Raw genomic sequence first — 16,817 nt, 5'->3', positions numbered from 1 at the left:
TATTTTTTATAACAAAGCTTTGCCCAATTTAATTAACGGGTCACCTTTACAGATATAAAAGTAGAACTTCATAGAGCTCAGAAGGGCTAGATTGTCAAAGGGTAGGGAATAAAATTGACATGCACTCTCTATAGATTACTCTTACATTTGTAGCAAATTTCTGATATCAAAAGTACTCCCAAAGGATCCCATCAATTTGTATGGATAACAGTGGCAGTTGTATTGCCTAATGTACATTATAATTATGCCCAATATATTTGAGTGCAAAGTTGTGCATATGGAAATTTCACAGTGATATGCATTGTTATATTTAGATTTTTGTGTTTTTCCAGGGAAAAAATATTTTTCGTCCTTGTCATATATTCTTTTCAGTCTGGGAGGCTTGTTGCTCTATTAGCACCTTGGAGACACATTTACTTCCAAACATATTAGAAAAAACAAATACCAAAGGATCTGTGGTACTCACCTAAATGTGCAGGTACAGCCTTCCTGGATCTCACACAAACCAGCCCTGACCCTAAATCTGTGAATGAAAATTCCACCATGTTGGCAAAAATTCTGCATACGCCAATCCCATGTGCAAGGGAAAATTGTACAAATCTTGATTATTTAAATCGCAATTGTGGTTTTGGTCTCACAAATCAATTTATCTGAGCACCCAGGTTGAACTTCGTGAATTGTGCCTGGTGTGAGGATAGGTGTTCTAGGTATTCTGTCAGGTTTTAATGTATTTACATACCTATGGTTCCCTAACTTATTTTCTTGTCTAAACCGCCACAATGGCAGTGAGGCCAATCTTGTTTCTAGGATTACAAATCTATTACTACAACTTGGAAGTCTGAACAGGTGCTGTTTAGTTCAAAAGGGAACATGTGCCAAGAACAGTAAAGATATTACCATTTTTTAGTAAGTGTCAAACGTTTACTCCGAAATTGGCCTGTTATCATGCGACTTTTCCAGGGGCAAGTGGACATATAGAATTTGTATGAACTTCATGTAATAGGTAGTTTTGAGAACGCAAACCAGAAAGCAGAAATGCAGAGGTTCACAAACAAAGGATAGAACATAGGTGATAAGACTCTAGTTTCTCTTTTAGACTTTATTTATTATATTTGTGTTTTGTCATTACAAATCAAGTTTCAACCTTTGTCTCGAGGTGACAGAAGACTAGTTTTCCTTTCAAATTCTTTTTAGAAAGCAAAGTACTTGGAGGCTGGAGTGAGATTGAATTACCCACTTACAAATGAGCATACCAGCATGAACCTAAGATCTACAATTGTACGTTAAAATGAAAGAAGTACATAAGGAAATAAGAACAGAGAGCCTCTTAATTCATAAAATTAAGCAAAGGCACCAATCATGCAAAGGGGAAATGTGTAAAGGGAATACAGTGGGAAAAACGTAAACAGAGGAAACACTTTACTGCAGAATACATTTTTAAAAACTGCAACAAAAGGCAGCACAAGTTCATAAATGTTATGAAACAAGTGTCATACACTTGTTAGAGCAGAGAGATTTAGGCCATTGCACTAGTTAAATAGAAATTAAAAAAAATGGTTGATGAATTAAAAGTTTCGGTGCTTGAAGGAACAGAACTGTAGTATGTCTTCTCATATCTTGCACACTACCCTTACCAGCACACGAGCCACAGAACAGAGATTGCTCATATATCTTGCACACTCCCCTTTCCAGCATACTAGCCAACAGAATATAAGCCTGCTCTTGTATCGGTATGTTCCTTGTACCACCATACCAGTTACAGTACACAAGCCTGCTCTCGTGTTTTGCACGCTCCCCTTACTAGTACACCAGCCATTTCATGATCCTGGTCTTGTATCTTGCATGCTCTCCTTACCAGAACACCAGTCACAAAGCATGAGTTTGCTTTCTACCTTAACACAACCTTTACCAGCCCACCACCACAGAACATGAGCTTGCTCTAATTACTTGCACGGTCTGCTAAGCAGTCACAGCTTGGCACGCTCACCTTGGCAGCATGCCGGTCACAGTACACAATCAGGCTTGTGTTGTGCACACTCCCCTTCCAGCATACCTCCCACAGATAATGGCCAACATGAGGGGGAGATATCTACAACCAGCACACATTGGCTTTCAAAAAGTTACACTTGCTGGCAGGAGAGTCCACAGCAAAGACCATGCAGTGTAATCACAGTCAGATTGGAAAGGCGCTGAGTAAAACTCCACACCCTGATAAATATATAGATACTGTAGGCAAGCAAGGACTCATGGGCTAATTATGTTTTCTCATTTCTCTGCATAGTGTAACGCTGTAGAATACTGAATCTCTCTCTCTCCCTCCACTTACACTAACATTAATCACCTCCGTCTTCCCCATCCTTTCCTGGGATCTGTTACTGATGCTGACCTGTCGGAAGGCCTTGGCATGTATACAGCATCCTTTATCACAGGACTGTCTTTGTGTCATTCTTGAGTTTCACAGTAAAGGTCTTACTTCATGGCCAACTGATTTTGAGATATTCAAATTTATATCTATCTTTCTACTCCTCCACTCAAATACAACCATATAGATTTAAGGGCATAATGTATGACAGGGAACGTTTTACTAAATATGGGCCACCGTCCTTTTATCTCGCTTTACAAGATTCCTTAAGAGGACCAACTGAATCCTGAGCAACAACTGAATCATGTGTGTTAGTGGAAGAAAATGGATGTTTTCTGTTTTTACAGAAGTCACCTCAAAACTAACTGTAGATCTACTCCTTCCATAGAACTCGTTATCTAATTTTGTGGCACTCACTACATCTCTATGCCTCACAATATCATTAGCTGTCAATTGGGAGCAGCTCAAAGGTGGCACTGGCTTTAGAAGAACCACTATTCTGATTTCCAATTTAAAAACTGCTGTCTCCCTATTTTTCACTCGCTTCTCTGGATTTGTTTTTATACTAAAATATTTCATATTCACTGCAACATTCCACAAAGAAAGAAGGATTCTCTGGGAAATTGACATTAATTGTGCATAATGCTGTCGAGCCGAAGAGTGCCAAATGAGCACTAGTATGTATCTGTATCATCTTGCCTGCATTACACAGAATCCCTGCAGAACATAGGTATATCATGGGGTTGCACAGGGATGTAAATACTGCAAAGACTTGCTGGTATCCCCCACGACAGACAATTTCCATTCGTTGATTGCTCGCGCCGCAAACTGTCAAAATACATGCAGATGTTTTTTTCTTGCAAATCTTGAACGCCCTATGGAACACCCTTGAACGTGCCAACAAGCTGTCCTTGCGTCCACTGAAGCTACAACCTCTACAAGTCAGACGAAAAGAGCCAGCCGCAAAGGTCCAAGAAATCCGCTCTTTCCGATTAGATAGTGAAAATACTACAGGACTCTCTCCCACATAAACCATTCACGCTGTCCCAGGCACAGTGTGACAGCAGCAATTTCTAATATCCCTCCATCTCATCCATCCTCCCGCTGGCTCCTATTCACACCGACAATCAGTCCATCCGTCCCTCCTTCCCCGCCTGCCCTCCATTTTATAATCATGTCTCGCTAGCTTGGTTTATGACTGATTTAAGATGGCGTCAAGGAGTGGGGGTGGGGGATTAAAGGAGAGGGAGAATGCATTACGAAAAAATATATATTCGATGCTAAAAGAGAACCTTTTCCCGTTAGTGATGCGGTAGGACACGAGGGTGAGCAGAAAGATGAGGATGGCTAAGAGAGGCAGGAGAAATGTCAGAGCTCAACGCTGCCATTTGTTTACTTAAATTCAATGAAGCCAGGCGGGAGAATGTGGGAAATGGACGGGCGCATTTTGAATTTCTGATCAGGTGGGCTGAGATTATGAGAGGGGAGGTAAATCCGTTGAGGCAGCAGCACTGCACTCAAACACAAATAAAAATACGTATTCCTCGATGCATTGTTAAGCAATGTATCGGTCCCTGGTTCGCCACTGGCCTCTCTGCCACTCCAATCACACCCCATATCAGTTTAAATTACATTTTAAAATGAAGAAGGGTCAGAAATAAAATCAGGAAAAAGAAATTCAGCAAAAAGTCTAAACGCTGCCAGATAAATGACCCCTTGCCTTTAAGAGCAGCTTGCTCTTAAACACCCATGTATGCTCCTTGGGCCATCTGACTATGAACAGGAGGGACGACAAATCCAGCAGTTCACCCTCAGCAGCTTTCGAATTATGTTTACACAGATACAAATGATTTAATCTAATTTTATTTTCAATAGCCAAAATGCTTTTTGGCAGATAAAAGCATCATTAACCCTTTCTTGGTTCTCGATGAAATCCACACATACTTCCCAAATGCCACCCAAAAAGCCACCTTTTCCGTTTCTCCTTAAACTAACAAGTCTTATAACCAACGACTGCTCTTTATGTGCAATGCCTTTTAATAGAGGAACCAAGTGATTCTCAACCAAGGTATGTGTAACGTTACTTCTTTCTGCTGCTCACGCTTATTTTTGATCCAACGGTATTTTAGAACTACGAGGTGTTTCAAAGAGTTCTATGTAAAACATCATAATGCTCTGAGATGCAGGGCAACTGTACAATGCTGTTAAATAAATATTAAATAACTTGGGACATGACTAGTACCGGATAAAGGGGATCAATGCGTTTAACCACCTTGGATCCATTACACCTTGGAAATATTCAAAGTAAGCTCCCGTGCTGTTGTTTGCATTCATCGATTGAAGAGGTGTTTAATAGCACAAAACCTCAAAATGGCAACCAGCTCAAATAAATTAAATGGGTACAGCGCATTGTCCAACATGCTTGTGACACACTCCTATAAAGCAAGATGAGATATGCAGATAGAAGGTAAAATACAGGGCATACATGATGACAACAACAGGTGCAAAAAAGCCAGCCTACATAGCCACATTCACATAGCCCTATTCTAATAAATAGTGGAAAAAATATAAACACTGTATCCATTCCTATGCTGTGTATGTATGAAAATGCATTTTCCTAAACAATATATTTAAATTACAACAGCACATATTGACAATGGAGGAAAAATAACGTTTTCAAGACTTTAAATTATAAACATTTCTTTAAAATAAAGCTGGAATAAATTACCAATATTCACTATCACCAGTACTTTAAATGGAAAAATAGAAGTGCAGGTACTCTGTACCAGAGTACCTGCTTATTTCTGAGAAGTGCCGGTACTCTCCAATTTAAAGTATTATGTTTTTCTTGGAAAGTGCAGGTACTCTCCCTCTAAAAATAAAACGTGCCGTTATTCCGTACCGGAGAGTACCGGCCCATTTAAAGCACTGAAAGTCAATAACTAGCAATCCTAAAAAGACTAAAACGCACACATTCGGATTACCAGACACTTAATTCCAGCCTACCATAATTTCATCGTTTGTGTAGACTGCATGAACAGGGACAGAAAAACATTACGGAGGATGCTAAGGTTTAGCATGTTGACTGAGAAGGGGCTCAGAGAGACTCGAATCTGCAAACACAAGAGAAGGGTGAAGCACATAATTTCTTGTTCCTTAAATGTACTTGAAAACATCAGGTCAACACATACCAATAACTGGTTGAGTAATACCTTCTTTCCAGTGTAACATAATGTGGTTTACTTATATTTATAGCTTTTGTTTGATGAAAACAGGAAGGAAAAGCTTGCATGTTACATTTTTTATTTTTCATTTCCACTCTCTCGAGAAACTGAAAATAATACGGACAGATAAACTTAATTATTTTGTTGATTTGGGTTTTGTGCACACACCAGGGGCCTGATTTGGAGAAGGAAGATAATGTAAAACCCTCTTTAGAAGCAGCTGGAACAGAGTTTCCTCCATATATGCAAGTAAGACCTCACGCTTTTTGTCGCAGGAATTACTACAGTGGTAAATCCTTATGAAGAGGATCGTCCAGTGAAAATTGCATGTACAGAGGACATTACATACCACTGCTTTTCGATCATTAGGTTATCACCAGTCTGTAAATTAATCCCTACGCATCTTTTCACAGTTGCTTTGCTTTCTACTGTCTGAACCGCCTTGGGGTTTTGGGCAGTAATTGTTTCCTATTCTCTGTTTCTGCCCAGGACACAAGTGGTTTTACTTTCTTTGCGCATCTCTAGCTCATGAAAATATGCAAATATGCTGCCTTTTCATGGGGGCAAGTAGCACAATCCAAATCTCTAATATGAGATTAAGGCACTCAATTAGGTGTTATCATGTGTGAAGTGCAATATTTATCACATCTGATAAATAACAATGCCATGAGGAAGTATTATAATTGGGTACAAATATCAGCAACTATTCTGAGTTTTTGCCCTAAACCAAGGAATAACATGAGGCTTAAGGTGCTCACCGCACCATAATCCGCATGTTTCGGTAAAAAAAAATACAGGTTTATTTCCCCTCAATGAATATCGTCGAGTCTGACCTGGAGGAATGTATCCGTAAATACGTTTTTGATTGCATCTAGTATATACCCAGGGCCATAAAAATAAGGCAAACCCATAATTGAGCAAAGTGCGCTACTGGGCTTCATCATGCCTAGAGTAATTTATGTGGCCACTAATTATGAGGGTTTAGGATTGGATTTGCTGGTACTAGAATAGACATTTAAGTGAATGTGATACATTCCAGGATTATCAAACAGTCTAGCTATTTTAATGGAAAGTTTATCCCTATAAATATGACGACATTTGTGACACATATTCATTTTCTCACAAGTCACAGGGCAGGAAACTGGTGATGGTTTTAATCTATTTAAGGTCAGATGTGTGAAGACGTGTATTCCTGTTGGCAAAAACGAATACAGGGAGACTATACTCACCGTTTGAAGAGCAGATAAAGATCCTCCGACGGAGCTCTACAGCCGGAAGGTGTTATTTGCACAGGATTCTGTGATGTTTGGGTGGTGTTGCTACTAATTCATCCATATCAGTTTCACGGCACTGATATTATCTATGGTTTCATGTTGCCCTTTGCGTTCATTTGCTGTGTCTTGTGCTTCAGTCGTGTCTTTTATTTTTGAATGTACCATTGCCCTGAAATAAGATTGACATGACTAAAAACACAATTAAAGTAATAAAAAAGGCCGGAGGCCATACAAATATTTGAAATATCACAAAACACTTAACATTACAGGTATCACAAGGGGCATACCAGTGAATAACACAACTTAACACAGCACTTTGCACAGTCCAGCTTTATAGAGCAGTTTATAACATGGCACACATCTACAAAAACACACCATAAAATATAAATAAGGTATAGCAAACGTCAGCCTCCCCATAGCACAATATTCAAAGAGTTTTTGACATCATTCATACTCAGTCTTAAAGCACATAATGCATACCTTTGCTACCAGCTATCTATTCCTCCTGTTCCATCCAGACGATCTTTGACCATTCTAAATGGAACAGACCAGTGCAAATTTATCAGTGCCCCAGAGTTTGGTTATCAACCTTAGCTCCCATGAATACATTCTTGCTCCTCTTTGATTTTTCGCACATGGATTGCCATTTCTTTAAGTCATCATTGTGCCACATAACAAAATAAACACAGTCACTGTAGTTAACAAAGTATAACATGGTTTTCCAATCGTTAAATGGGTTAAGTAAACAGTAGGGAGTTACTACTCAGAAATGGGGTGGTAAAGGCATCCCTTCCAAATACCGATTTCTTATGAGATGTCTTAATGTTTTGCAAACAAAATTCAATTACAAAACATCAATATTTTACCACCAATTCAAAATTGATAGTAAGCCATTTGCTAACGGAAACGGGTCCCCAGGGGACCTTTCCCCTTTGAGAATACTGACAAAACCTTTATTTAGGAGTAGGCAGTGGCGCCACTCACAACTCCTAAAAAAGGTTTGTTTAACATTTCATATTTTTTTTAAAGCTCTTGTTTTCTTTTTAGGAAAAAGGGCTGCATTTAAAAAAAATGCTTATTTAAAAGCAATCACAGACATGGTGGTCTACTGACCCCAACAGTCCACCATGCCTGAGACTCTAGTCAATTGATGTGGTTCACAATTTGCAACATGCTTAATGCATAGTAATAATGTAGGTCGAATTGCGACCCACTACGATTCAGATTTTTTTTACCTGACCTATTAGTACATAGGTCGGTTTGCAAAATTCCATTAAATTCGCAAAAAGTCAGTAGACAATTTGCAACCACGTTTTACAAATAGAAAATGTACAAATAGGCCCTAAGATACATGCACAGTTTCTTCTTGATACTGCGTCTCAACTTCAGCCTTGTTGAGCTTAACCTTTTACTGTCTTTTTACAAAGGTTAAACTGCAGAAGTCAACATTGTATGCCCATGTGAGAGCACAAAAGTCTGCAGCGTCATGGTACAAAGACACATACTTTAGCAAATGTGCTTCAGGTGACATGTTCTCTGCCATTGCCATCACAAAACAACAATTATGACCCGAACCAAAAATCAATTGTAAGCCCAGCACTTTAAATTAAAATATAGAAGTGCTGGTACTCAATCTCCGCGAGTGCCAGTATTGGGACTCAATAGGATTTCCCCAATGGTGAGAAGTAGTAGTCCTCTCTCTTTGAAATGAAAGAAATGCAGTTACTCAATGCCCAACAGTACCTGCTCATTTAAGGTTTACGGTAAGCTCTCATTCCAATTTTATTCTCAAGGAGTGAATAGTGAAATAGGAAACAGACCGGTAAAAAAATGCTCTATAACAACTTTACCTAAATTGGAATTTCGAAAACTCTTTGGAAAATCCTTTAATAACACCAGCAGGCATATTTTGTACATATTCAGCGCTGAAAGTATTGAAGAAAAGTTCTGTGCAAAAGAAAGGAGTTAGCTACGTGCAGTATGCCATCTGTAAGTTGGTTTTGCAGGATATGTGAAGTGAAGGGAAAAAAGACAAATTTGAAAGAGTATATATGGCTTGGGCCCCTCACATTTGCACTAGTGAAAACACTGAGGAAACACACAGTTAATAAGGCTTTCATCATCAATCCCTTGAGGTGGGGAGGATTGGGTGTAACAAGATAGTACAACGGCCCCACTAGCCTCCCTGAGAAACAAGGAAAAAAAAGGAGGGGAGGCTGCGCTAAAAATGCTAGAGAGGTAGTACAATAACGCCGAAATGAGACATGGAAGAATCTTGGTAAAATGTAAAATTTCCAAAACTCAAATTTTATGAAATTCAGAAATCAGATGAGACATTGAAATTAAAATTTACCTATCCTAAACTAACAACGGGTGTTACAGTTTCTATTTGTGAACGCTGAATTAGCTACTAATAATTTTCATGTATTTCGAATTAAGGGTTTGCATAGAATTCGACTAATATAGACAATAATGTGCAACATGAAATGTGCCCAATTGAGTGGCCACCATTAATCACAAAGTGTCTTTATTAAATGAATACTACTACTAATTGAAGTGCTTAGTTTAGATTACCATGGTAGTATGTCATGTTAGTGAGTTTACATTATGTATTTGCTTTATTTGTTATAGGCCTTAAGTGAGCGAGGTTTGGACCTAGTCAGCACAGCCTCATGTTAAGCTGCACTGTCTAACAAAATTGTGGGAATGCATGTCCAGAGAAATCAATTCATGTATTGTTCACACTGTATTGACCAACGTTAGCAGATGTCTTTAACTTTCTCATGAGAACTGCCTGCTAGAATGTCTTGTAGTAGAAACTGTTATATTGTATAGTTTGATGCATGAGACAGCGATGTTCCCAGGAGCTAACAATGGATCCACTGACTGGAGTAAGTATGGATACAAAAAGGTTACCTGACGAGCCTGACGATGGGGACAGGAGAAGAGGAGCTAATCATCAACATGTGAAAAACAGTTTAGTTATATCTTAGATTTGGGGTTGAATACTTATTGAATTGGTGGTAAACGTGCGATTCTTTGTCTAGTGACAACGTGAGAAGTTCTTCAGACGGTTTTAACCTATCCCGACTGCACTGAGCACTGAGGAGAGAGGCACTCATTCTATTCTGTCTGTGCAGCTGAACAATTCCTGATGATTTATTTCTATCTTTAACTTTTTTGCTCAAACTTTAATGCTAACTGCAGATCCCTTAGATATTGCTTATTAAATGGTTCGGCTAGCTTAGAGTCCCCGTTTCGGAATAATTTCCTTTTACTTTGAGATTCTTTAGAAGATTTGACCAACCGGTGTTGTTCTTGTATGTTTATCAGTTGGTTTTGAGACTAATCTACGTGATAATAGCATTGTTAATTTACGGAAATAAACTTTCTAACTTTTACATAAAGGTGTGGTTATTCATGACCAAATGGGTCATGGGGTGTGAAGATTTCTGACTTCAAAAGTATTTGATGTTGTTTATTGATTATGATTATGTATTTGCATTGAAATCTGACATTTATGGTGGAATCACTCTAAGGGTAGTCAAAAGGTCCATCGAACCTCTAACATGTCTCCTTATAAATTAACAATAAAAGAGCAAACAAGGACAGATGTGCTAACAGAAATGGTAGCAGAGTAGGATGGTTACCTCTCCTTAAGAGGCCACCATAAAGTTTCCCTTATGAAACAGGTAAAACAGTAGCATGATTAGTCTCCTTAAGGGGCTACTATAAGTTGTTTCCTTAGAAATAGGTAGGAGAGTAGGATGGTTTGTCTCCTTAGAGGGCCACCATAGAGCCCTTTACACAGTTTGTCTCCTTAAGAGGTCATCATAAGGACTGTTTCCTTAGAAGTGGTAAAAAAATTGGATGGGTAGTCTCCTTAAGAGATCAAAATAATTAGCAGATTTGGTAGAGAAATTAGTAAAGGTTAAGATTTTCAGATTCAATGGTACAAAGTGAAAAGATTATGGGCCTCATTACAACCCTGGCGGGGTCAAAGACTGCCAGGGCTGTTTCGACAATTGTACCGCCAACAGGCTGTACAATCTGGCAAATTACGACAGGACCGGCGGTTTTAATACGCCAGGGCAGCGCTGCCCAGGGGATTACAAGTCTCCTTTCAGCCAGCCTGTCCATGGCGGTAGAGACCGCCATGGAAAGGCTGGCGGGAAGGGGAGTCGCGGGGCCCCTGGGGGCCCATGCACTGCCCATGCACTTGGCATGGGCACTGCAGGGGCCCCCAGGCACAGCCCCACACTGCTTGAAATGCGTGACGGGTGCAGCTGCACCGTCGCACGGCCACAACACCGCCCACCCCATTAGGAGCCGCTCCCATGTTACGGCCGACATCCCCGCTGGGCCGGCGGGCGGAAACCCGACGGGGATGTCAAAATGGGGCAGGCGGGAGTGCGGGTGCATTGGCGGGCACTCGCCCGCCCGCCAAGGTTGTAATGAGGGCCTATGTCTCCCTAAGAACCTACTATGACTTTGCCAACACCTTGGAGCTTGCTAATGCTTGTTTGAGGATGTTCTCAGCATTTTAGTGACAGTGCGAATGAAACAGGTTTTGCTCTTATGCAGCTTAAGCAAATTGCAGGTGAATTGTGATGTTTGAGAGTGTTTAGGGAGTTTGCGTACTCTAAGTTGTTTAGGGGGTTTGTGTACTCCAAAGTGGGAGAGTAGGGAAGTTGTCAAACTTCGCATGTGTGTGGCACTTTGTGCTAACAAATTGTCCATGTGGATGTTGGTATACGGACCCTGTGTGGTCTAAGACTCCAGAGTATTGAATATGTGTATGAGACACTTGGTTTATGTTGTAATTTGTCTGGTTTAATAGGTCAATCGGGCGTGGTTGACAAACTGAAGACTGGGTGTTAAAGTGAGTGAAAGGTTTTTTGACTGAGATTTGGTGAGTCCTATGTGCACCAGAACAGACCCAATGATCGGTTGAGAGTGAAATTTGCTGTTCAAATTTTGCTTGCGAGTCATGGAAACTGAAATAGAAGGAGTATCTGTTAGAGCGAAATGCCAAAATCAGTAAGGTTTCTGAAGCGACTGTGTTTCCCTGCCTGTAGTAAACAGACAAATTGGGTTTTGATTTTTATTAGTGCTCGCAATATTTACATTTGGTTTTGCATGAATTTGAGTTGAGGAAGACAAGCCAAAAAACGTTGTCAGGCGTTGTACGTGTGAATGTGACGTAATTGGAGCGGCAGTGGGATAGGTTGGTTACTGAGAAGGGTCGCGAACGGATTGGTGGACAACCGTGAAGCGTAATTGGTTGAGAAGGTTGGCAAAAAGGATTTTAGGATTGAAACTCACTTCCTGATTTGATTGAAAGTAGCATGAAGTTCAGAAATTAAATATTTCTAAGCTTTAAAGAATGTCCTAAGGAGAGATACGCTCATTTCAACTAGAATAGGAGAAATTACACTGCCAGAAGGTATACCTACCTATATTGTATTTGAGGAACAAGGTGCTATGCCATGTCTTTGGCTGAAACAATGGTGCAAAGAGAGAGAGAGATGGGAGCTTAGCATTTCCTGCCCATGGAACATTTCATCTGAAGATTTTAGAGAATTTGAGGAGAGTACTGTATGATTTGAAACCTCCTCTGAGATCAGCACAACTTGAAGCATTAGCAATTTGGGATCGAGTAGCAAGACAGCAGCAGCAGCTGTAATTTGAGAGAAGAATTAGAAAATTCTGAGATGACACTAGCAGAGGGTAGAGGGGATAGTGAGCAAAAATTTTGGAGAGCTAAGGCATTACAGGGAATTAGGCTGTTTCTGGCAATTACCCAAGAGATTGGGAATGAGGCTAAAAAGAATACTAAGAAGAGGGATTCTTACCCTTCAGACGAGAGAGAGAGCAGAACTCCACAGAGTCTAGGAAATCCCTGACACGCGATGAAGAGTCAGATGATGATGAGTTTATTTGGCAGTTATTGAGAAACCGTCCCCCACCATATGCAGCACAAGAGAAGTTCAAACACCAGTGTAGAACCTACAGCTCCAATACCAATTGATTCTACACAGAGCCAGATTCAGGTTAGTCATAACGTACCAGCTACTTCAGTCATTCAAAGGTCTATGGCGCAGATGGATATTCCCAGAAATTATCCAGATGTACCTATTGTAGATACTAAAACAAATCTAATAGTGCCGACAGGACACGTTTATCAGAAGCCGACATAGTTCCAGATAGAGTCAACCCCGAATTTGATGTCCCTGATACAGATGCAGACGATATCGAGATACACCCCCATAACAGGATCGCAGACAGAAATGTCTGCGCTGATAAGTCAGAATACAGGAGTAATGTACACAAGAGATTCACATGCCCAATCAAGTCCAGATGCAGTGTCAGTACTAGTTACCATAGGTCCAGTCATACCGTTGTTCGCCCAAGGAAACAACAGTGAGCAGAAAATCCTGAACCCAAGCATAGCAAGGGAAAGACTTGAAGAGGGTCCAAGAATGATGACTCCCATGAGACCAACATTTGATGGAACTGGTAAATTAATTGATTTTAGACTTTTCAGGACCCCTCCAAATAATGAGGTAAGATCATACATAGGTCCTAATCCAAGCATGGTAACACCAGAGACCCCGAGCCTAACATTACAGCAAGTGCCAGGTGTGAGCCATAACAACGTTACAGTACAAGTTTTGACAGCTCCGCAGTTAACTGAATGGTTGGAGAAGCTGAGTAGCACCCAAGGAGATTCCAGCAGAGGAAGTGCCCTGAATTTGACCAGGCTTAGATTAGAGGCAGAAGACCTAATTGAGGGAACGATGGGCTGGACAGAATTGACTCATTTCATGAAGACGAGTTGCGTTATTTGTGCAACCTGATTACTAACAAAGCAGGAACAATAGATCAGAAATTAGCAGATCTAGCAGAGAAATATGACCTAGAAATTGAGAAGACGAAGCACTTGAAGAGGAGCTACAGGTTAGATTTTGACTCAAAGGTTTCTGAAAACATGAGAGTCCCGGGAATGAAGATTCACGTTAGGGAATTAGTCCAGCGCATTCAAACATGGAGAGCATTAGATAAATGAGAAGGCAGATGGGTGAGGAAAAGAGACAAGAAGAAAATGGATTCTGTGGATCCTCCTGCGAATGTGCAGCAGGGTGAGGATCCAGTGAAAATTCTACCAATGAGAGAGATTCCCAGAAGAAATTTTGTTCATGTCCTTTGGAGCAGAAAGTGACATTCTATCATTTACAAATGATTATCCCAGGTTGAGAGACAAACCAGGAGAGTGGTAACAGCAAACAGATAGGTTTGTGAAGCTCGCAAAATGCCTGTGGGAGGATTTGAACACTCTGTTAGAGATGGTGGTTTCAGCAGATTTATGGGTTGTGTGTAAGAAGAGTGTATATTGGCCAACAAGAGAACTTCAGAAAGATCCAGAAACAGGTGCACCATCTCCTGATGTAATGAAATATTGCTGTAAGGTGAGCAAATTTTTGAAAACAAGGATTTCGCCTGAGAACGTTGATTGGCAAAGAATAGACACAACAGCCCAGGAAGGAAAGGAGTCAATACATGCATACTACGAAAGATTGTTACAGGCATTCAAACATTACAGTGGCATGGAAACAATTGAGCCGAAACACATGATTAATTGTGTGTTCAGATTTGTTGAAGGATTGAGACCCGAAATTAGCTAGATGATTAAGAGTCATCTGATTTGTTGGCAAGCAAAGCCAATTGATTAAGTATTGTAGTATGCAAAATACTGCAGTGACGAGACAGAGTTGACACAGAGAAAGCTGAAAGAGAAGGCAATGGTGATGCAGATTAAAGCGGCACAAACAGGAATCCAGGGAAGTTTTCCGCAACAGCAGCAGCAGGGGAACATGTGGTTGCAGAACTAAGCGAAAACTAAAGGTCGTGGTGGAATTGGAAACTTGAACCGTAGTCCTGATTTGAATACTGTGGTTGTTCAGAGTGATGGGCAGGGGATGAAGAGATTGTTACCATGTCATTCTTGCGGAGGCCTCAGACATTGGAAACAGAAGTGTCCGATGTTAGTACAGGAAAGTGTTGTTCAGCAAACAAAAGAAATCATTTATTTTCCAAATATGAGAGGACTGAGAATGAGAGGTCACAATCCAAATTTTCAAAGCAATGTGAATCAGGTGCAAGGTTTTCAGCCCATGCAACAGATGCAAATGCCACGTTTGCAGATAACCCAGTTGCAGCAAATGCAACCTCAGGTTCAAATGGTACCTAGACAGCAAATTCAAATACCTCAAGCCCCAATGGAGCAGCAGCAGGTGATACTTCCTCAGCAGGTCACAGGTCAGTGGTTTAATCAGAGTAATTACACACTACATCAATCCCCATTACACAGTGAGGATGAAGCGAATGATGATTGGGTGAGTGAGAGTTTGGATGAAGAAGAATGCCTGTTAGCAGCTTCACTAGAAGTAGATCAGAAGGGTCCATATGTGAAGAGAAAAGTAATGGGTCACAAAGTCTCATTTTTAGTTGACACAGGAGCTACACGCTCTACAGTGAGAACTGAAGAAGTTCCAAACCTGCCCCTGTCAGGGAAATTAGTGCAGACTGTAGGAGTTGCAAACCAATATTTGACCAAACCAATTACGGAACTAATTCAGGTTAAAATTTGTAATTTTAAAGGATTACATAAATTTATAGTTTGTGACTCGAGTCCAGTATCCTTACTAGGAAGGGACTTTTTGTGCAAAACAAGATGTTCAATTACTTGCTCAAATGATAGGATTGCCATTCAGACAAACAGCGATAATGAAGATGACTTGTCCACAGAAACAGACTGTGACACAGTGAATAAGAAGTACCCCTTGATTGGTTTCTTTCCGGTTTTTACAGTGAAAGATCTTCCTTCTGACTTACAGGGAACAGTTAAAATGAAAGTGTGGGATTTTACAGGAAAAGACATTGGTCTGATAAAAGGAGTTGAGCCAGTTAAAGTCCAAGTCAGGCCAAATGCGATTTTCCCCCAGATTCCTCAGTACCATGACACAAGAGAGGATTGAAGGGATTGCACCAATAATTGCAGAATTTGTAAACCTGGGTGTTATAAAAGAAGTGTTGAGTAGTCCATGTAATTTACCGATAACGGGATTGTGAAAGCCATGTGGGAAGTTTCGGATTGTTCAAGATTTAAGGAAAGTAAATGACATTGTGATTAAGTGCTGTCCCATGGTGCCAAATCCAGCAGTGATAGTGTTTTGGATCCCACGTGATGCTGACATGTTCACCGTAGTGGACCTGTCACAAGCATTCTTTTCTGTACCCCTTCATGAGGATAGTCAATTTCTTTTCTGTTTTAATTTTTTGGATCGAGTCTATTGTTGGTGCATAATTACTCAAGGGTTTTCAGAGTCACTATCCATTTTCAACCAGTTCCTGAAAAAGAACCTGGAGTAATAGGAAATGCCTTTCCAGTCGACATTAGTCCAGTACATTAATGATTTGTTAATTGCATCAAAGAAGAGGGAAGCATGCAACTATGATACTATTGCCTTACTGAATCACTTAGGGAAGAATGGGCATAAAGTGTCCCCAGCTAAATTACAGTACTGTCAGAAAGAAGTGAAATATTTAAGTCACCTAATTGAGAAGGGAATTATGAAAATCTCTAGAGAAAGGGTCACAACCATATTGCAGATGAATACTCCAGCTACACAGAGAGATGTCAGAATGTACCTGGGAATGGTGAGCTACTGTCGTCAGTAGATTATCAACTTTTCAGTCATTTCAAAGTCATGGCAGAAACAGACTCACAAAGAGGTTATTGATCCCCTAGTGCTAGATCAAGCCTGTACGAAAGCCTTTACTGAGTTGAGAGAAAGCCTGTGCAAAGCCCCGGCTTTGGGAATGCCTGACTACACAAAACCCTTCAAGTTGTTTTGTCATGAACGTGATGTTTGTTCTTTGTCTGTTCTGACCCAA

Source organism: Pleurodeles waltl, chromosome 12, assembly GCF_031143425.1.
Source record: "Pleurodeles waltl isolate 20211129_DDA chromosome 12, aPleWal1.hap1.20221129, whole genome shotgun sequence".
Lineage (NCBI taxonomy): Eukaryota > Metazoa > Chordata > Amphibia > Caudata > Salamandridae > Pleurodeles > Pleurodeles waltl.
The sequence above is the reverse complement of the archived record's forward strand: the minus strand, read 5'-3'. Positions refer to the sequence as shown.